This window comes from Macaca nemestrina, chromosome 10 (assembly GCF_043159975.1).
Source record: "Macaca nemestrina isolate mMacNem1 chromosome 10, mMacNem.hap1, whole genome shotgun sequence".
Taxonomy (NCBI): domain Eukaryota; kingdom Metazoa; phylum Chordata; class Mammalia; order Primates; family Cercopithecidae; genus Macaca; species Macaca nemestrina.
In genome coordinates, this window is record NC_092134.1 from 16758367 (window position 1) to 16765513 (window position 7147).

The following is a 7147-nucleotide window of genomic DNA, read 5'->3' on the forward strand; positions in this document are numbered from 1 at the left end:
CACTTTCTTCCTTTAAAAAACCAACACCAGGCCAGATGCGGTGGCTCACGCCTATAATCCCAGCACTTTGGGAGGCCAAGGGGGAGTGGATCACCTGAGGTCAGGAGTTCGAGACCAGCCTGGCCAACATGACAAAACCCCGTCTCTACTAAAAATACAAAAATTAGCCAGGCATGGTGGTGGACACCTGTAATCCCAGCTACTAGGGAGGCCGAGGCAGGAGAATCACTTGAACCCAGGAGGCGGAGTTTGCAGTAAGCTGAGATGGGGCCACTGCACTCCAGCCTGGGAGACAGAGTGAGACTCCATCTCAAACAAACAAAAAAGAAACGAAAACCCAACACCAGTTTCCCATTGCCTCCAGAACGAAGTCTGACCTTAGTTGGTTATTTGCTAAGGGCTTTGCAAATGGGCCTCCATCAAAATTGCATCTCCCTCACCTCTTGTCCCCAAGTCTAACTGGCATCAGAATTCTCTCTGCTCCTTTTTAATGTGTTCTGTCGGCTCGCTCCTACCAGAGTCCTCCATGTCCACTTAAAGGAAGCCTTCCTGCCCACAGTGAAATCTGCTTTCACTGAGCTTACATCACCCATATCGATGCTCATTGGAGGTCATTGACTGACTTGCAGTTCTTCAGCTTCTAAAAGGCAGGGATTGTATCTTCTACATGAGAGGTCCAGATGAAGCCACACACTCTGGTCCCAGACATCAGCAGGCTTCAAAGCTCAGTTCCGCCCCTTAAACAAGATACTGAATGCCACTGCCTCTTAACCTCAGTTTCTTTTTTCTTTTCTTTTTCTTTTTTTTTGTGACAGAGTCTCACTGTCACCCAGGCTGGAGTGCAATGGTTCAATCTCAGCTCACTGCAACCTCCGCCTTCTGGGCTCGGGATTCTCCTGTCTCAGCCTCCCAAGTAGCTGGGATTACAGGTACGCACCACCATGCCCAGCTAATTTTGTATTTTTAGTAGAGATGGGGATGGGGTTTCACGGGGTTGGCCAGGCTGGTCTCGAACTCCTGGCCTCAAGTGATCCACCCACCTTGGCCTCCTGAAGTGCTGGGATTACAAGCATGAGCCACCACACTTGGCCCCTTAGTTTCTGAATCTATAAAATAAAAGTCACTCTGTCTTCCTATTAGGTTTCCTGGAGGGCTGTGCAAAGCAACCCAGGTCAAGGCCCTGGCATTGGGCAAGTGATCAGGAAGTTTCTTTCCACATCTGAGTGTTACCTACTACCTCTGGTACCTCATGGGCGCTTGGGGGCTTTGTGAATATGTGTAGACGATGGTGAGCACTGCACAGGGGAGGACACATGCTGGCATCAATTAGCGAATACATTAGCCAAAATAACAGCAGTGATTTACTGTGTATCGGGCATATCCCTAGCACTTTCCAAGCATCATTAATTGATCCTTCCATCTTGCCAAGGAAGGTATATCTCATACCGTGCCCAGTAGAGATCCCGCCATGGTATGGCGCTCCATCACAGCAGCCCTGGGAAAACTGTCCTGGACAGATTGACTTGGAGCTGTCCCCCCATTTTATAGGCACCCCCTTCATCCTGCAAAGTCACCTGTTTGACCCTCCCGCCTCAAATTCCTTCCCCGCCCCCATGCCCAGCGCACCCCAGTGAAAGGCACTTGTCACCCAGATCTCCCAGGCACCAGAGACCTGACTCAGGCAGGTAGGGGAGAGGTGGAGAAGTGAAGTGGGCAGTGAAGGAAGAGCAATCAGAGGAATGGATGGACGTTACTCATGGGCTTAACTGGAATGTTTAGGAAGCAGATGCTATGTGTAAATATCTCCCTAGACTCCTAGACTGGAAGGGGAGGGGCAGAAAAGTTGAGACACGTGACCAAGCAATGTAGCACCATCAAGCATGAATGGAGAAACAGTTCCTTCCATTCCCCTGGGGCTTTAGAACTGCACAAAGTGCTTTCTGGTGGAGGGCAAGGGAAGTACAATGCCCTGACCAAGTGAGCACAGAGCTTACCGTCCCCTGGGCTCCAAATTTGGAGAGGGGTCGGGACCGCTTTTTAAAACAATCCTGGGCAGGTGAAGTGGCTGATGCCTGTAATCCCAGCACTTTGGGAGGCCAAGGCAGGTGGATAACCTGAGGTCAGGAGTTCGAGGCCGGCCTGGCCAACATGGTGAAATCCCAACTCTACTAAAAATACAAAAAATTAGCTGAGCATGGTGGTGCACACCTATAATCCCAGCTACAGGGAAGCTGAGGCAAGAGAATCGCTTGAACCCAGGAGGCGGAGGTTGCAGTGAGCCAGGACCGAACTACTGCACTCCAGCCTGGGTGACAGAGTGAGACTCCATCTAAAAAAAACAAAAAAACCAACTGCCTGCCAGGTCGCAGAACCAGAGTCCTTCCTGGGAAACGTGCATTATCTTAGCAGCCTGCAGGAGACAACCGCATGCTGCCTTTGAGTTCATTAAGGTTTAATATGGGAAGTTCAGGCTGTGGCAGGCCAATCGGGGGACTGCTGGGGCAAGTGGTGCCTTTTGCATCCTTCAGAAGCAGTTTGTCCAAGGCCACCTGTGAGTCAACCTGAGCCTGCTGATAATGGGCTCAGCCATGATTCTCAACATTAATATTTACAGCTGGTGGTGTTTGCACACCTTGCACCAAATGCCCCAAACAGCAGACCTTGTGCTGTGAATGCAAAGGAAAATTATCGCCTTGGATTTGAATAGTTCCCCTTTCCTGGGAAGCTCCAAGGATATGATTTAGGAAATGTTTCAACCCACCGTTCCACAGGTATAGAAAATGCCGAAGCCAGGGTTGCTGCCTTAGTGCAGTATAATCTGGGCACTTTAGAGGGTTGTGGTTAACAGCCCAGTCGCTGAGGCAACATCAATTTCAGTGCAAATCCCGTCTCTGTTCATAGAACTGCTGCTAGCCCATAGGGTAGCACAGTGGGAATTAGGGGAAAAGAAAACCCTTCTTCCAGAAGACACAGCTGACTCTAGCTCCCGCTTGCCCCATTTGACCTTGACTGAGCCTCAGTCTCCTCATCTGTGAAATGGGGATAATAATGGAACCTAGCTTATTGGCTGCTAGTGAGAATGAGATGATCTAATATATGCCCAGCACACAGCAAGCTCTTGATAAATGCTCATGACAATCATTCATGTAATCATCACATCCTGCCTTCCTATTGGGAGATCAACTGCCCTGGTTTGCCCAGGACTGAGAGGTGGGACTCAGGGCTTTCAGTATTCAAACCTGTGAAGACCCAGGCAAAAGGGGATGAGTTGGTCACCCTACTGCACAAGGAGAATCCCAGAAGTCACCATAGCTCTGGGTACATTATTTATTTATTTATTTATTTATTTATTTATTTATTTATTTTGAGATGCAGTCTTGCTCTATCACTCAGGCTGGAGTGAAGTGGCGTGATCTTGGCTCACTGCAACCTCCACCTCCCAGGTTCAAGCAATTCTCGTGTCTCAGCCTCCCGAGCAGCTGGGATTACAGGCCTGTGCCACCACATCCAGTTAATTTTTGTATTTTTAGTACAGATGAGGTTTCAGTATGTTAGCCAGGCTGGTGTCAAGCTCCTGACCTCAGGTGATCTGCCCACCTTAGCCTCCCAAAGTGCTGGGATTTTAGGCGTAAGCCACCGCACCTTGCCATACTCTGGGTACATTCTGAGGTATTAGGTGCCAGCACCCAAGAGCTCCATTGTTGGACAAGGGCTCAACTTCCTGCATTTGGTTCATGACCCCAGAAGTGGGCAGCTGGGTCTTGGGTGTGCACTGATGCTCTTCTTTGGGGGAATCGCCAAGGGCAGGTTCTAGGTTGGTTTCACTCAGCCCATAGTAGGTGCTCCACAAACAGTTGCTGAATTGAATTAAGGACTGCAGGTCTTGCAAACACAAGTCCATCCCTCACTGTGCCTTAGCCTTATGCAGACCGTGGGCTTGTCTGCATCTTCTCAGCATTCCCCAGGGGACCTTGGGCAAGCTTGTTAACTGCCCTGTGCCTCAGTTTCCTCACCTGAGAAAGGGAGATAAGATCTTGCTTGGAGGATGGTTATGTAGTTTGAGATTCAATCAATGTCAGCTGCTGGCATAGCTCCTAGTTGGAGCTCAGTAAATCATAACTAATCTCTACTGAATGCTTGTCTTGAGCCACACCTCTGGCCTCCACATTCTCCATGCACCGTCTCCTTTAGTCCTACCGTAGCCTTGGATGGTGGACGATACTACTGTCCATCGTTCACAGACGAGGGCCCCAAGGCTCCAGAGTGTTAATAAGCTTGGCTAAAATGGAGACAAGTCCGTGTTGTCCAAGCGCATGCACGTATACAGCCTCTGCTGGGGGTTAGTCTCCCTTTTCTCTAAACTGTCCAAGAAATAACCCAGTAGATGGTTCCATTTATGTTTACAAACAATCTTCAGAATGGAGGAGCACCAACTCCCAAGAGATCAGTTTTGGGATGGGTCAGAGAGTACAGGTATCCTTATAAGGGGGAGGACATCTATCATTAAGATTTTTCATGAGCAATATAGGCATGAAAAGATGAAAAGGCTTTAGAGGAGAGAAGCACAGACGAGGGGAAGGGAGAAGTGGAGACCTCACCCTTTTGAATAACTTTTTTTTTTTTTTTTTGAGACGGAATTTCACTCTTGTTGCCCAGGCTGGAGTGCAATGGCATGATTTCGGCTCACCGCAACCTCTGCCTCCCGGGTTCAAGCGACTCTCCTGCCTCAGCCTCCCGAGTAGCTGGGATTACAGGCATGCGCCACCACACCCGGCTAATTTTGTATTTTTAGCAGAGATAGGGTTTTTCCATGTTGGTCAGGCTGGTCTCGAACTCCCGACCTCAGGTGATCCATCTGCCTCAGCCTCCCAAAGTGCTGGGATTACAGGCCTGAGCTACCCCACCCAGCTTGAAGAACTCTTAAGAAATCCAGTGGAAGTATTTTTTCCAATACCACAGCTCCTGCATCTGGATTGACCCTCATTTCTCTTTGAATGTGTCTTATCATAGAAAACTTGCGATCACACCATCTTTTTCGAAGGCCAATGATACAACCCAGTGACCAGGTGTGAAACCTGGCATTTTGAATTCAGAGTTGCCATTACTCAATAAGGTCGTCATGGAAACCAAGCCATTGCTGGATGTATAATAGATATGTTCAAAAGACATGCTCCGTCCCAGGGTTGCCCTGATGCAGATGGAAAAGGCTCTGGCTAATTTGTGTCTATGGGTGGATCCCCACCTTAGGGTGCAGCCCAAGTCTTGTGCCTTCACTTGAAGACCCCCCTCTGATCTCTACAGCTCTGTGATGGTAGAACTGTTAATTTCACCTCCTTTCGACATATGAGAAAACTAAAGCTCAGAGAGGTCAAGTCAGCTGTCCAAGGTCACACAGCTGGAGTAGCAGAACGAGGATTTGAACCCAGATCTCCTGCCTCTAGCGTCCACGATTGTGAACACTTCACTGTGTTGCCTTCATTCATTCTATGAAGGCCTTGGACTAGGTGTGTGTGGGGCGGGGGGAGGGTGGAGTGTCTTGTCTTTTCTTAATAGACTTTATTTATTCATTTTTTGAGATGGAGTCTCACTCTCTTTCCCAGGCTGGAGTGCAGAGGCTCGATCTCAGCTTACTGCAACCTCTGCCTCCCAAGTTCAAACGATTCTCCTGCCTCAGACTCCTGAGTAGCTGGGATTACAGGCATGCGCCACCATTCCTGGCTAATTTTTGTATTTTTAGTAGAGATGGGGTTTCACCATGTTGCCCAGGCTGATCTCGAACCCCTGACCTCAGGTGATCTGCCCCGCCTCGGCCTTCCAAAGTGCTGGGATTACAGGCATGAGCCACCGTGCCTGGTCAATAGACTTCTTTTTTTTTTTTTTTTTTTTTTGAGATGGAGTCTTGCTCTGTCACCTAGGCTGGAGTGCAGTGGCACGATCTCGGCTCACTGCAAGCTCCTCCTCCCAGGTTCACGCCATTCTCCTGCCTCAGCCTCCCAAGTAGCTGGGACTACAGGCGCCCGCCACCACACCCGGCTAATTTTTCTGTCTTGTTTTTAGTAGGGACGGGGTTTCACTGTGTTAGCCAGGATGGTCTCTATCTCCTGACCTCGTGATCTGCCTGCCTCGGCCTCCCAAAGTGCTGGGATTACAGGCGTGAGCCACCGCGCCCGGCCAGACTTCATTTTTAAGAGCAGTTTTATATTTACAGAAAAACTGTGAAGACAGTACAGGGAATTCAAATATACCCCACACCCAGTTTCCCCTATAATTAACATATTAGTATGGTACATTTATTATAATGAATGAACCCATATTGATGACATTATTATTAACTAAAACCCATACTTTATTATTCACATTCCCTTAGTTTTTCCCTAATGCACTTTTTCTGTTTCCAGATTTCATCCATGATCCCACATTACACTCACGTCTTCATGTCTCCTCAGCCTCTGCTTGGCTGTGACAGTCTTGCAGATTTTCCTTGTTTTTGATGGCCTTGATAGTTTTGAGGAGTACTAGTCAGATATTTTGGAGAAAGTCCATCTGTGGGAATGTTTTTCTCAGAACGGGACCAGGTGCTGTGGTTTGAACGTGTCCCCTCAAAGTTCGCATGTTGGAAACTGAATCTCCAATGCAACAGTGTTAAGAGGTAGGACTTTTAAGAGGGGATTAGGTCGTGAGGGCTCTGCCTTCAAGAATGAATGAATGCCTTTATCTCTGGATGGATTAGTTATTTTGAGAAGAGTTACTGATAAAAGGATAAGTTTGCCTCCTTTCGCTTTCCTTCCCTTCTCTCTTTCTCTCCCTCTTTCTCCCTCCCTCCCTCTCTCCCTCCCCACTTCCCATGTGCTCTCTTGCCCTCCCACTTCGGCCATCAGAAGACACATCAAGAAGGCCGTTGCTGATGCAGGCCCCTCGACCTTGGACTTCTCAGCCTCCAGAGCTGCAAGAAATAAATCTCTGTTCTTCATAAATTACCCAGTCTCAGGTATTCATTAGAGCAGCACAAAACAGACTAAGACACCAGGGTCATGCCTTTTGGGGAGGAAGATCCAGAGATAAAATGTCATTCTTATTACATCAGGAGAAGAATCCATACTATCAACACGATCTCACTGTTGTTGCTGACCTTGATCACCTGGTAAGG

The 7147-nt window shown here is 48.4% G+C and overlaps 1 long non-coding RNA gene across 1 annotated transcript; it reads left to right on the plus strand.

Annotated features, from left to right (window-relative positions):
* Nucleotides 1-5166: 5166 nt before the first annotated feature.
* Nucleotides 5167-6946, plus strand: LOC139356520 (uncharacterized). The gene is made up of 3 exons (XR_011608489.1): nucleotides 5167-5504; nucleotides 6399-6649; nucleotides 6879-6946. It is a non-coding gene; the product is annotated as an uncharacterized lncRNA (long non-coding RNA).
* Nucleotides 6947-7147: the final 201 nt, after the last annotated feature.